The sequence below is a fragment of the Melanotaenia boesemani genome, chromosome 4, assembly GCF_017639745.1.
Source record: "Melanotaenia boesemani isolate fMelBoe1 chromosome 4, fMelBoe1.pri, whole genome shotgun sequence".
NCBI lineage: Eukaryota > Metazoa > Chordata > Actinopteri > Atheriniformes > Melanotaeniidae > Melanotaenia > Melanotaenia boesemani.
Window position 1 is genome coordinate 27,597,990 of NC_055685.1, and position 15,839 is coordinate 27,613,828.

A 15,839-nucleotide genomic window follows, 5' to 3' on the forward strand; every position below is an offset into this window, starting at 1 on the left:
AAATGACTAACCCTAAAGGACCATTAAGGATACCTACAAAACCGGATACCAGTGTAGACAACCTGCAGTGCAAGATGTACTGTAAAACCCTGCCACAGTTGGATGTTGGGCTGCCTCTTTGTCTTCGTGTATCATGTTTTGTGTTGCAGGTGCCCAGTAGGCATGGTCAGGGTGTTGTATACTGAGAAAATTTGGTTCTGGTTGTTCCCAGTGTAAAAGGCCTCCCCAGTCACTTCCTGAGGGGGTCAAAGAGGGAAATTATGTTCCACTTTACTCCACACACTTTCATCTAATTTCAGTTGTCTGTTTGACCCAACACTTCATCCACCATGTGTCCATCAGTGCAAACATGCAAGCATCACTGATTGGCTGACAGTGATGGTAACTCCGGCTCTTTTCATAGATGTGGCTCTTTTGGCTCAGCGCTCTTAGAAGAGCCAGTTTTTACGCCTCACAAACTGATCATTAAACACCACTCAGAGCTTCTATTTTAGCCTAATTTAGCAATTATGAATGACTTGTACGTAACCATGATTTTTGTTGATAAAAATACTGTTAATTTTTAAATTAACAGTATTTAAAGTAAAACAGTACATTTTAAATTTTTTAATTAACTGTACCACAAAAACAAACAAGAAAACAAAAATAAATAAAAGTCATTGTCTTAATGAAAAATGAGAACTTATAAAGTGACATTTCAGAAATGTTTTAGATCACTTTCAATTCACTAATTTCTTCACTTTTCCAGACCAACTTGTATTTAAATCCAGCTCCTGATCTCTCCCTGTCACTGTGTACCTGACCTGTACCACTGCACTAACTGTTCTGAAAGAATTAGCTCGTTTGCAAATGATTCACTATTGAATCAGACGTACAAAATCTATCTGTATCGCTTCCAATTCTTTGTCATGGTTTTGAGTCAATTGTGACAATACAAAAATACATCAACATTAAATAGAAAGAAAGGTAAACATTTTCATTAAGTAAAACAGTTAGCATTGGCAAAGACTCAATGCAAGGTAAATCCTTGTCCTAACTGCCTATTCCTGCTCAAAACCGACAATTAATCACATTAGCATGTTTCCTAAAAGTTCCTCATGCAAAATGTTATGTTGTTCACACTCAGTAAGGCAGTGTTCCATCTCAATGCTTTTTTAATCAAATAAGTTTAATTAAAAGTAATGGAGGGGTGTGTGTGCCTGTGTGTGTGTGGGGGGGGGGGGGGGGGGGGGGGGGGGGGGGGTTAACCAGAAATGAAGAAGAGCAGATGAGAGGCGGCCGGGCCTGGGAAGTGAAAGTAGGGGGTGAGGGTTTGAGCAGAAGAAGAGGAGGCAGTGGAGGCCAAGAGGCACAGAAGAGGTGGAGCAGGCGGAGGGTGGATCCAAGCTGACCCCTGTGTCTGTGTGTGTTGTTGTGTGTCTCAGTGGGTTTCCTCTGCCCTGGCGCCAGCTGGAAATGCCTCCACTAAGAAGAGGGAGTACACACATCATCCTCCATTCACCACCATTCAGTCTCTTTTGATGAGAGTAATACTATACATGCTCAGCAAGCCTCACAGATCCTATCAAGCTGCTGTTAAAAGGACATGAGGTAGAGATGGAGCAGCTGATCATAACTTATAGAGCTTCCACATGTTGTCTAGTTTCTTTGCCCTGCAGAGCAAATAAAAGCAAGCACAATTGAAAAGCTTTTGTAATTGGAATTAAGTGTTCATGCTGGTGCAGTTTTCATGAGAGATACTGCCACCTAGGGGTTATGTCCTGCCACTGCAGAAGAAATGTCTATTTTGAACCATGAGTTTTTAGAGGGGTTTATTATGATTAAGTTTTTGTTCCTCTGCACCTCTTTGCTGAACTTTACAAGCTAATTTACATGGATGATTATACCTTGTTGGTCATACCTCAAATACTTACTGTCAGATTAGCCACATTTGCTGTTTGAAGTTGATCTTCAACACAGTCTATTTTAAAATGACTCAATAGCCATGAAATTAGTCATTACTTTGTTATCCTGCCATGATGTTTCCTTCATTTAACAAAAACCTCACCAGTAAACAATTATCCGACCGGCATGGCCCAAAGCTGCAGCCCAGACATGCGGTGAGCAGGAAAAACAACCGCCTTTGCTTAGCTTAGCTTTAGTTTGCTTTGTTCTGGCTATTACCGAGTCGAAATATTGTCATTACTCATAGACCAAATCATTTTACGATATCCTGCAATTAAACTCTAAGCGAATAGGTTAATGGGACAAATGAAGTTTGAATGCCGAGAGTTGGTTTCTATTAATGATGCCATTGCAGGGAGAAGTGCAATGCTGCATGCTTTACACACACACTCACACGCCAACACACACACACACACACACGCAAACACACATGCAAACACAAACGGAGAACAGACTGGTTTGATTTAGGCTTTACGGTCCCCTCCTAGTGCTGCCAGACAGGCAGAGAGGATCAGAGAGTAGTGAACTCCAGTTCAGCCTGGGCCTGACTGTCTCTGCTCAGCTTCAAACTGAAACCCTCCAAATTGGGTTTAATCTGTGTTTTGCTTTGCCAATTATCGACCCGCAGAGCTGCGTGGCAAATAGGGATGAATGAGCTTTAGATGGGCCTGGTTGAGAGGAAGGTCACAGAGTGATTAATGATGATCCATTGAATCTTTGACTCAGTTGGCTAAGAGGTAGGACGGGATGAGTTATCAGCAAATGAACATGTGCAGGACAAATGCAGAGCATGATGCAGCAGAAAGAGCTGAGTGCTGGATATAAATGGAGTGTTAAAAAAAAAAGCTAATGTCAAACTGTTACTGTAAGCAAACTAAATTAGCAAAAGATTTGTTTTCCAATGATTATGGTTTCTAAAGATATTTAGACAAGACAAGAGATGGTGTCTGTGTAATGTAATACAGCTGTGATATTAATGGTTGAATAAAGATGAATATGTTATTTGATAGCTTATAGTTCATTATAATCACTGCTATTTATTGCCTCTTTCTAAACCATGAAGAGTTTTGCTTTGGATGCCTAATAACTGGAGGCTACATTCAAAATTTTATTTCATGATGTCAAACAAATTATAATTTAAAAAATAAATTGGTCTTGCTGTTTTCTGTATTACAAATCAGATTATTTTAGGAGGAAACCACACAGCAGTTTCCATAGAGCTTACACTCCCTCTGTGTCATTACTTCTCTTGTTTCAATGTCAGTTCCTGAATATTAATCTGATTCTCTGACCCCCCCTCAAAACTACATTTCCTAAATATCATGAGAAAACAAAAAAGTGCTTTTCTTCAAAACAACTATTAAATGATGTTTTTAATAGTTAAACAGCTGATTCTTTTCTCAGCTTATTATATTATAAAACCATTTGTTCTTGTTGTATGTAATACTGTTGCATAACATCACAAAAATCACAAAAATAAAAAATAAAAATTTTCTTTTTTTTTTTTTTTATAAAATCTCACAAGTCTCTTAGTAACTTGTAATATTTTGTAATTAACTATCTAGAGGCGTTACTTATTGTGCCATTGCTTGTAAATGCTGCTAATCCACTTATTAATAAAAAAGCCAAACAACCTAAGTTTAATTTAATTATTAAATATAATTCATCTGAATTAATTATGATTACTGATTTAGCATGAAAAACAATTATGTCTGTGTGTGTTAGGGTGTGTGTGTAAGCCGCTTATTGTTGTGTTATATCTGTCTCTGTGTGCCTCTGGGAGTCTTTGAAGACGTTCACTCTGACCTCCCTTCTCACCCTCTGGGTGTCTTCATTTCTGTCTGCTGGTGTCAGTGTTGACACACAAAGCATATTTGGGATGCCGTCATTTAATTAAAGGAACACAATGTTCAAATTGAATTACTCACTTCACATCAGATCTCTCCATCATTTCTCTCCCAATTTAAAACATTCAATAAAACATAAAAAAGAAAAAAAAGAAAAATAATGCCTCTGAAGTCATAAAATATTTCTAAATATCAGGGGAACACAAGTAAAAGAAATGACTAAGTAAATTAGGTTTCAGAGGGCATTTGTTCTTTCATCATCCAATGTTTGCTCTGACTGCAAAAACCCTGAAACTGATATGTGATCCAAGTAAGATTTGATTGTTTTTTTTTTGTAGTTTACCAAAAAGCAGATGATTTACATTTCTATCACCCCCTCTGTTAAATGACAATAACAAACTGTTCTGAACGCAGTTAACAAATTCTAAACTCAGTTTGAACCCATGTAAACCAAACCATTCATGGCCAAACAGAATTACATATCACTGTAAGTTTTCCCATCAACTAATTTCCAAGGCTTCTCCTCCATGAATTTCTTTCTTTTCTCTCTCTCTCTCTCTCTCTTTTTTTTTTAGTCAAGCAGCAGTTTTGAAGGATGGGACACATTTGCCAGATCCAGACCAAAAACCAGGGGTGTGGCTACAAATCCTGGGACCACTGACAACATCTCTTAGCCCCCCCAAGGAGTTTCTGATCCTTGACAAGTTTTTAGGGATTTGGTTCTGCATTTCGGCTTCCCATAAATGATTTTACAACCAAAGCCTCAAAAACCAAATTAATTTATTTAACATATTTCACTGGTAATTCAGAAAAAAAAAACAAGTAATGTCTTCAATCTGCAATAAAACACAGAAATGTTAAACGTTTAATGAGTTTGAGGGGAGAAAATGTGTGTGTGATGATACCTGGAATTCTTGATATGGTTATCTTCGGTTGCCTCAGCCATCATTAATTAATTCATTCACTCATTCTATACAATAAACAGAAACAAATAAAATCACTGACATAATTTCAAAGTCCACACATGGATAAAAATAAGAGATGAGTTTGGCAGTAAAATCTCTTCAGTGCTTTAGCTTCAGCTGTAATTTGAAAGTGCTTCCATTTTCAAAAAGCTCTGATCTGCTTTAACCCTGCAGGTGATTCATTTTCTGGTATGTATTGGAATCTTGATTATTAGTAATAATTACACAGAGCCAAAATAGTAAACATTTGGCTTAATTTATTCCTGCCACTCTGTGTCTATGAAGACTTCTTGTGGACTGTATACATATGTTTATCACGTTAACAAAATATTTGTGAGGACTTAATTACGTTCTTTTGTTTCTTCCAGCCAAACACACTGTAATTCAATTACAGCTAGACGATACATCTTCAAATTCAATGTTTCATTCATTGTTGCATATATGTTTACAAATCCTTTGTCTCATTTTAATGGAATCTTATGTTTTTTGATCTGTAATCACAATCAATGTTTTCTTATGAAGTTTCCACAGTTCAGGTTATTTTTACTTGCCCGTTGCTCAGTGCGCACACCAGCCACAACCTAACATACAGACTGTGTCAGGCTTCAGGAGCAGGTGTGACAACACTTTTGCTTAACCAAGGAGGTACACAAGTATACAAAGACACCACTGGCTGCCTTTCTGCTACACACAAAGATTGTTGCAGGAATAATTTTGATTAGCGCTGCTGACAGATCGCCCAAAATTCCTCAGAGGAGTGACTCATGACCACTCACACAGTGGGTGGACTGTCAGAAATTCCCACTGAGAGCTTGTGGAGCCCAGTCACACCAGTCAACCCAATCCTGCTTTTCTGTTAATACCATTTACAGTTTCATCAGAGGATCATCTGGCTGTCTGTACATGACGCATTAGATATGATCCCTTATAAAGATAATGAACCTGTCACTGTCTTTTCTGACTCTTAACATGGAAGCCAACTATGAGACAATAAACTCTTGTAAAACATTTATTGATATTTATGAGTTTATCTATGGTGCATGAGTCCCAGCAGTACAATGTTATTATGAGAACCCCCCCACCGTAAAACACAAGATGTCACATCATGTGTTCATGTGCCTCTCAGTGGCCTAATTCTCGACATGTTCCCACCCCTCACTTCATGTGACAGTGGCCATAACTGTTGAGAAAACAAAGAAATACTTTCAGGGAAACACAATAAATTTGGGGAGGATGATGAACAACTGTCAACAAATAATGACAGTCGCTATTAAAAAGTGAAGCGAACCGCTTGCCGCAAGCCTCTCTGGAGGAGGACGAGGAAAGCCAAGAATAAATTGCCTGTCTGTAGTCATTTGAATGCAACATTTAGTTGTGATTTATGTGAAGGCAGAAAAGCATTATAAGAAAACATTTTCCAAGTGCAACAGCTTGCAACAATTTACATTATATGGGGGGAAAACCGCTGAAACAAATATTTGACTGGCCTCCTATAATGAAATGGATATATTTATACACACTGAATTGAGTCAAAGGCTGTGTAACGAACAGCTTCTCCAAAGAACCTCTTTGCTTTCTTGTAGTAAACATTTTACTGATGCTTCAGGGGCCTCAAATGAAAGTTATTAGAGCCATAATTCTTCAAGCGGGCCAAGAGATACAAAGATATCCCACAGGAGAGAGGAGACACGCTGGTAGGAAGTTAACTCTGTGTTTGTTGTTAGGGACAAAAAGAGATTTCTGCTGTTATAAGAACAGTCCAGTGAAAGTAATGTGAGCTCATGGATATTACCAGGCTCATTGTCTGTAAAAACGTTGGCGCTGTGAAATCACTCATGAGAGCGACATGTGAGCTTCGTTTGGTTCAGCGCTGCAGGATCATTGTGGAGGTGGGGGAAGCATTGCTAATATCTTCACAAATATTGTGTATTAGTTCTGTTCCTTAATGGTAATATAGGTAATTTTTGTATCTTTCTATAAAATAATTTAATAAAGAAATGAATGAATGGACAATTCCTTATTTTCTGATTATCACTGTGCAAATATTATTTTTGAAATGCATAAAAGATTTCTGAGCTCAGATAAGTTCTTTTCTCATTTTTTTTTAAAACCCTGTTCTCCCTCTGCCTTTATTATTTCTTACATTACAAATCGAGAGGTGATAGATCAATCTCAGCTGCAGCTCCGAGGCTGTGCAATGATCTGTGTTTATGTGCCACACTGGCTTCTTCTTTGGCTGTTTTTAAAACACATTGAAAACTAATTTTTATTCCTTGGCTTTCAACACAAAGATGGAGGTCATGTATTTGGCAGCATTGCTTTGTCTGTCTGTCTGTTAGTAACATAACTCAAAAAGTATGGACAGATTTTGATTCAGTTTTCAGGAAACCTCAGAAATAGAATAAGAAACAAATGATTAGATTTTAGGGGTGATCTGGATCACCACCTGGATCCAGGAATGTTTGAAAGGATTACTATGATGAGGTAGGAATGATTTTCCAATTGGAGCTTCTAACTAAAAAACATAATGGCCACAATCATTGGCAATAAATAATAAATAAATAAATAGAAATGGCTTGGCAGAGGTCTGTGGTCTCTGAATGCTTCTAGTTTACTTTTATGTATTTTATTTACTATTGTACTGTGCTTTTCAGTTTTAGAATTTATTTCTTTTAGACTATTTTGGCTTTTCGTTTTACTGTGTGCAGGATTTCAGTCAGCCTAGACCAGGAGAAGTCTAGAGAACTATAATTAAGGCTGTGGAGGAAAGTACTAAAAGTACTGATAAGCCTCGTTTCCACCAGTGAATGCGTGTCGGAATGGGAAGTTAAGGTGCTGATATGGTTTGTAATCTATAGTCTCATTGTATTCCTACAGCAAACCGTAATCTTACCTAAGAGGCGGAATATCAGCTGGATAGTGATAGATGCCTCAGCTACGTAATAGCACGACACCATTGCAGTGCAGTGCCTTACTAACCAAAACACTACTCAGAAACAAAGATGGAGAATGGTGGTCTTCCAACAGTCTGTGTTCTTTCTTCTTGGAAGTGTTTTGTAATGACATTATTTAACAAGATTTAATTAACAAAATTAATAAATAAATAAATAACATAAAAAAAACTGTTGCTCTGAACAAGGAACTATTCCTGCTTTGTTTTCATGCCAGGTTTTACAGGAAGTGACTGAATCAACGGATTGCCTCCACCCTTTGGAGTTGGCTTGGTTAAACTGGCACTCTAACAGAAGGGCCTCAAATAAGTAGGATGGTTCGCATATTAGGGTACCATTCCCAGTTTTTGCATGTGGAAACATAAAAAAATGTGTCCCGCCCTGCACCCATTCATGAGAATGGTGCATTAAATAGTTTTTTTTTCTACATTTGAGGGCCTTACACAAGGCCTTTGGGAATGTTTGGAGAGTTGATGAACATTTGTCTTTTTTTAAGTGTATAACACACTGTTTGCATTGGGTCAGAAATTCTTTATTTGTATTTGTAAGCCAGTTTCACACGTTGAGTCAACCTTAGGTCACTAAAAGACATAAGCTGATAATCATGATTGGCTATTCAGCATAGCTGAAGAATCCATGATTTTAACAACTCCTTTTTTTTATTTATGTATTTTTAAGTGTGCTCTTTCAATTTTTCCTTGTTTAATACCCCAAATGAAAAAAAAACTGCACCCGTTTATGCTTTACAAAGCATATCTACTCACAGAACTCAATAGCGCATTCTTGGTGCAATTAGACATGGTATTTGTGATGTGTTCAAGTGCTACATTTTTGCTCAGGCACTGGGAACATGAGGAGACCCAGCAGGGGGGCCTTTCGTCACTGCTGGTTACAGAACGCTTACATGCAAAATGCCTGTTGCACTTGTGGGCACCAAACTCTGAGAGCAACAAGTGACAATGATTAGTGTTTGTGTACTTTTTTTTTTTTTTTTTTTTAGTGTGCATTAAGTCATGAGTGAGCATTACCCTCACATCTTTTACAGGCTCAGTAGCAGGATCCCACTTCCATGTTTCAGAAGTTAACAGTCTAATTTTGAGAACATTGTCCCTGGTTTGCCTTCATTCGGACCATTAGGTAAACATAAAGAAAATTCCAACCAACTATATATTTATCAATTTTTAATGATTTCTGGGCAACATTTTCATCATGAGAAAAGGGTCTTCATATGTGTGCTAATGTAACAATGAGTTTCAGCAGTCTTCCTAAAATACAGTTTCAGAACAATAAGTCTTAACACTTCTCAAGACATATGTTTTTTGTCTTTCTTTTCCTGTAAGCAAATGTGTTACAGATGGTTGGAATTGATGGATGGCTATCTTGTCCCTGTTTAGACCAGCATAATTGAAGCAATGTAAAAACATTTGTTCTCAACCATGCAGAACTAGAGCACTCTTCATGTACAGGCGAGAAGATGAACAAATAAAGCTCTCCAATTAATATGTCACAGAGAAAATGTTTTAATGACTTTCCAAAGGGGGTGACTGCACACTGCCTTGTGCCATTTATTTACACTGAGGCTGAGACTTCCTGGCATGAGGCAGCACATACAGCAAATTCTTAGACATCTAAATTAAAGAGGACCTTAAGTGTCGTGGCTTCAGATACATGTGTGTAACCCCTGTGGTCCCCAAGCCCCCTCATTCCTATGCGTCTTCCCTAATCAGTGCCAAATGGATTTTTTTTTCCTCTCTCGTCTCCAACATAGACGATACATAGAGAGGAAGGAAGTCATTGTATTCAATGAGACCCTTCTATTTTTATTTTTTACACTCCTCCCCCCCCATCTTCCACATAAACGCAGCAACTCTTACAATTACAAGTGCTTTCATGTGTTGCAGTCAGCGGTTGGTGAGGAAGGAGGGCCAATTACTTATAATTAAGGTATTTGTTTGGGAGCTGCGGGGTGCTAAATTCTTCATGCACATGGTCCTTTTTTGTCATATTAGCAGCACTGCAGGGTAAAAGTCCAATAACACAACTAAAGTTTGTGAAAAAGCCTGTAGACTCTGTATTTTCCTGTAGACATGAATCTCTTCATGAAATCATGATTTTAAATAAATGAAATGTGCTGTGAACAGACGCTTGCTGATATCCGAGGACACATATTGTAAGAGTTGCTGTTTACAATAAAAGGGCCTGAGCAGCCATTACTGCACTTTTAATCTTATTTGCACCTAATGCCACAGTAAAAGAATTCCACACTTCACCAGCATATGCAAGTCATTATTAATTAGTGTTTTCCCTACATTTTAATGAGTGAGAGAACCAGTAAAATTGTTCACCCTCATACCCAAGGTAAATGCCTATAATTAAAGTTTATTATGTGTTTGTTTTTCAATAGGTTTTTAATGTCTGGCTGATGCAACAATTTGGCAGACATACACATGGAGCAGCTAAAGTTCCTCCTGAGAGGTAAACAGAGCTAAACCAAGTCTGAACAGAGAAGAAAGATTTTCAAGATTGATGGCGTGTGGACCCATCAAAGTGAGCAGGTGGGTGGGGGGATGACACCTGAAATATCACCTTCAAGCAAGTAAAAACCTTATTCGAAATCAGGATGCATATAATCTAATTTATTTTATTGCCTGCATTTTCTCTGTCTTCTTGCCTCAACAGTTAAAAACAGACACCCATCATTTTTCAGTTTTTTTCTCCTAAAAGGGAGCTTTAATTTCCCAAAAACAAGTGCTTCCCAGTCAAAGACTGTTAGAGTTCAACACTGGAGATGAATATGCAATATTTATTTAATCATAAATGTCAATGATTTAAGCTGATGTACCTGTGTTGTTAAATTGGTAAAAATTTTAATTTGTTCAATCTGGGGCTGGAAATACTGTCACAGAGCTTCAGTGTGTGTGTAAAAACATCAAAAAGACATTAAAAGTTATGGTGACAGATGCATTCTTTTATTGCATTTAAGAAATAGAATTTGGTTTATTTAAACCAAATGGGAATCAATTTAGGTCCTAGGACCTGTACCTAGATTATTGTCAGATTTTTTAAATATTAAGACTCAGGAACGTGATAACAAGCTTACTCAACAACCAGCTTAAACCTAAACTTAAATTCATGACTTTTTATTTTATCTTGTGGAGAACACTTCTGCACCAAACACTGAACCTTTTGTTGCTGCTGCCATCTCAACCTGATGGTAGTAACAGGGGGTAGCTTCTTCTCTGCTCATCTCCAGGGGCAGCACAATCATTCAGCTGATCAACAGAAAAGAAGTCTAATTCTCCACAGCGACACTCAGTGTTATTGTATATTTGTGTGTGTGTCTGCATGTGAGCGTGTGGGGGTATTACTACCATAGCACTGTCATTTGGTCCCGCTGACATGGCAGAAAAGCGTCTGGGTCACAGAGTCAGCTGGCACCAGAGCTAATGGGCCTGGCCTCCAAGTGCATGTGTGTGAATGTGGACACACGGATGTCTTGTGTGTATGTGTATGTGTGTGACAGAAAGGCCCTCCCTGGACCCCCAGCTCTTCTCTCCATGCACAATGAGGCGCGTTCTGAAACATGGAGCCGCATGATGACAGGCCGATCGGCGGGAGACAATGTGCTGTAATTTGTGAGGGGCCTTGCCGCGAGAGGAATGATGGGTAATTAAGAGGAAGACACTGAGAGACACAGCAGGGGTTCAGTTACAGGCAACAGGCCGTTGGCTGTGTGTACTGACAAGCCAACAAACCCTTCTCTGGTTCTCCGATAGCACGGTCTCTTGCTCTGCTTGTCACACGCATGATCACTCTTTCTCGCATGTTAACAATTGCTGTCAACTCTGTTTTGAATTTTAAGTCTATTAAAAAAATAAATAAATCCTGTATTATTCACTTATCAATTACAAATTTTATGGGTTTTTTGCAACTTGAAGTTTTGCGATTTTGAAAATCTTTTAACTCAAATATGGTCATTAATGAATTTGTTTTTACTCTGTGGACTTGTTTATATAACTTTATGACAATTTAATGATAAAGACTGTAGTTTGTGATTCACGTGAACTGTCTTCTCTGAGAGGTTATTCATGGGCACTTCATATACTAGAAACTCGAAGTTCAACTAATTATTCTGAGAAAAGTGAAGTATTTTTATGTAAATTAATAACAAGGAGAAGAGTGTCCTGTCTCCTCGTTATTGTCATGACTTTAAACTTGGAACCATTTCTTTGGCCTGTCTGTCCCTGCAGGTGGGACAGTGCCATAATCGGGCCTTTGTGTGGACCTGAAAGAGGATGATGACAGTTAGAGGTCTGATCAAGTGATACAAGGCCACGTGCTCTATGTACTCCTACTGTACAATAAAGTACACTCCTTTTACAACCCTTTAACAAATCTCCAGCAACATCTGCAAAGATAATTAATAATCATTGTCTGTTACTGTAGATGGCAACAACAAAAACCTGTGACTGAATAAAATTCAATCACTAAATGTATTTACACAAATATTTAATCTGCATGTATACATGTACACAATGGCCATGAAAATATATATAGATACATGAGATACAATTACTGATCCTTATTGAAGGATTTTTTTTGTTTGTTTTTTTGAAAAAAAGAAATAAAAACTTATTTGTGCTTAATTTTCAGTGTCCACATGTCCTTAATTGACAAATAAAGGATATTTTAAGAGTATACTGATTATTTTTAATCCAAAAAACTGCATGGCAATCTTCATTACACTGGTCCAGTGTAATGAAGACTGCCATGGCTTTTAAATGTCTACCTGCTTCATCACATCTGACTTAAATAATCTGTCATTGTGCAAAACTTAACAACAAGCCCTTGGATCCATCTAATTTGAATCTGTTGTGTTGGAGCAGGGAAGCATCAAAAACATGGAGAACAGTGGCCCTTTAGGGCCAGAGCTGAATAGCTCTGGGTTAGGGGTTAGTGGATGTGGCTTCCATAGGAATGTAATGAACAACTTGGATATATGCAGGAGCGGATTGGGAAAAACAATCAGCCCTGGCATTTTGGCTTAGACTGACCCATATATGATCATGCACACCACAAATGTTTAAGTTTCTCTGACTGTAACTCCTGCTAAAACCATGCAGTGAGTTAGCAGGAATCATTGAGAATGAACATGTTAAATACTTCTAAAAAGTGTAATTTGTTGATAAAATAATGATCTATAGTCCCGCACAGTAATGAATATTAGAGCAGTATTTTCTATGTTGTGTTTAATTGAGAAAGAAAACATAGAAGAGACATGAGAAATGATGGACCAGTTGAAAGCTTTTTTTATTTATCGATTTTGACAGAATTAGGCGGTGGAGTACAAAATTATTGGATTCTCTGATAAAGACCCAAGCAGCTGGGTCAGTATAACATATGGACAAAAATATAAATAAATAAACAATCTTAAAAAGTTATTTATTTCTGTATATTGTCCATAAACACCTAGACAGAAGCTGTGTCTAATGCATTTTAACCCAAAAGTCCATCTATCAGCCCACAAATAGTAACAGTACAGTATCAAAGAAAATCAGAAAGCTACTGACTCACTGGTAATGTTAATGAATGATGGTTAAAAAAATAATAATGTTTTCACTTTCAATAAGACACAACATACCGTGAACTCAACCAGTTTACCAGCTGTTCTACTGCTGGAAACACTGATGTTATCAGTTAATTTAATAAATATAATGAGACAAACTAATGTGGTAATAAAACAGCTGTTGTACTGATGTGGTATCATCACGTCCTCATAACTTTGTAAACAGCTAGCATGTTAACAGCTAACTGTTTCATACCTCAGTGGAAAGCAAAGAACCAATTTCTTTTTAGACAACCAAATGAAGCCATTTGGTTAAGAAACAGCAATTACTGCAAAACACAGTGGAGGTTCTATCATGATATGGGGCTGTTTTGCAGTATAACAATAAAAATATGGAAAACACAGTGAAATTGATAGCTTGTTAAGGCATTTCTAAACACAAAGTCAGAAAAGTCCATGTCGTGTGAGGAAATCCAAAACCACAAAGGAATAGAAAAGAATGAAAAGATGGGACTTGTAAAACTGACCGGTAGTAATAGCTGGCATATGGCTTGATGAAAAACTGTAGGGTATTTAAGATTAATTAAGAAAGTTGCAATGTAAACATGTACATTTGACATGCAGAATGCCTCAAGCCAGGCAGAAATAACTAAATATTCACGAGTCAGATGAAAACAAGTTATATTGTAAGTTGTTTTCTCTATATTTATTTATTTTTTCTTTTTCTACTTTTATTTGCATGCTGTCTTCGGAATACTTAATAAGTTGTAAAATCAAAGGGTAAAAAAAATAGTATCTTTTTCTACAGGAAAAGTTTGTTCAGATAATGCTTTTAATACTCCTGAAAACATCTGCCACGGCACATAATAAAGTGTCCTGAAAAAAATTTCCTTGCCAAAAAGAATTAATTGATAAAATTAAAAACCAAACTCACATAATTTAATTGAAAGTTTTAAAACTGCATGATGAAATGTAATAAAAATTAGCAGGCAAATAAATATGTTGTCCTTTTGATATGTCTTTGTTTATTCGTTTAAGGAGAACAAGTTTTTTTTTTCCTTTCAAACGTTATCCAGACCCCTTTAGAAATGTTTTCTATGCAGTTGAACTCACTTGTTGCTGCACACAAAATATTACTTTGCAAAATCCTATAATTTAAATTTGGTCAGTTAACAGTGACCCCATTTTTATTTGATAATGTCATTGAGATTTTATGCTGCATTCTTTCTTTGAAAGCAAAACTAAAAATCAATATGCAAAGTTCATATAAAACAGTTTTTTTTTTTTTTTTTTATCTTTAAGCATTTCCATGCCATATCAACAAGATTCCTGCAGAAAAAAAGGCTGTGGTCGAAATCCAATACTTATGAAAGGAGGCATTTAGCTGTCCAAAAAATCTCAAACATTTTCTCTTTCCTTTGCATTTTTTCTTTTTCCCTGCAAACCTTTTCATCTTATGGCGGCTACACCACATTGCTACAGGGACTTTAAACCGCAGGACCTGATCCTGAAGGTGCAGTGTGCAGAGGTTCTGTTTTCACAGACCTAAAAACCCCTATCAGCCATGTCTGCACATCTCTCCCTTACATCTCCCTCGCAGCCTGTAAATCACCAAAGCTCACTCCCGGCCCCATTAAATAAATGTGCTGGAGTCGCTGACTAATTGATAGCGTTACAATCCGAACTGCTTCATAGGGGCTTTAAATTGAAAACACCAGGGGAGGAAAGCAGGGGGATGTTGGTAGTAAAGACACAGAGGAAAGGCCGTGAGGAGAGAGGCAACACTGCGGAAATGTCAAGAGAAGACCGAGGACAGGAAAGGTAAAAGTTTAAAAAAGCAAGAGAAAGAAAAGTGCATAAAGAAGAAGTTGAAGTAAAAGAAAAAGAAAAGTGTTTGTGTGTGTGTGTGTGTGTGTGTGTGTGTGTGTGTGTGTTTTAAGGGGTGAGTGGACAGCGAGGAGGGGGGAAATGACAAGATGTGCAGAGAAGATTCAGGGGTTGTGATGACTACATTAGCAAAATAAGTGGATTAGTGTTCCAGATGATTTTGACAAAATGTCTGTCCACTCTGATTTTTCTCATCATTGTTCAGAAAAAACAAAACGATATACTACCTCAACACTCACTCGTATTCTTTTCAAAGTAAAATAACTTTAAAGGATTTTGATTGTGAAACTAATGATGGAAATGGAAACACACGCAAACAGGATACAAAAGGTGCAACTATTTTTTACTGCATGCAGTCTTATGAGGTATAACTGATGAGCTTAAAGCTTCCACATATTTACAAAGTGAGCAATTGGCAGCCATGAGATTGCAAGAAATTTCTTTCATTTTCTTTAACATGTACCTCCCTGTACTTAGTGGTCAAACTACATAATAGTATTTCCGAGTTGTGGATATACTGATTGACTATCTTATTTGGATTTTTGCTTTAACAGAAGATACACTGTAAACCTCATGTACATGACACCAGTGGCAGACAACGTTATCAGATATGTTAGGAAATAACCAGGTCCTGATGTTGCCCTTAAGACAAGTAAGTGAATAGTTCGACATTTCCAAG

The 15,839-nt window shown here is 37.3% G+C and overlaps 1 protein-coding gene across 1 annotated transcript in view; it reads left to right on the forward strand.

The window, feature by feature from the left end:
- caly (calcyon neuron-specific vesicular protein) overlaps window positions 1-15,186 on the forward strand; it is a 30,472-nt gene extending 15,286 nt beyond the window's left edge. Inside the window, exon 6 of the transcript XR_006009958.1 lies at window positions 15,165-15,186. The gene's annotated coding sequence lies outside the window, so the exon portion shown is untranslated. The remainder of the gene's footprint in view (window positions 1-15,164) is intronic.
- Window positions 15,187-15,839: the final 653 nt, after the last annotated feature.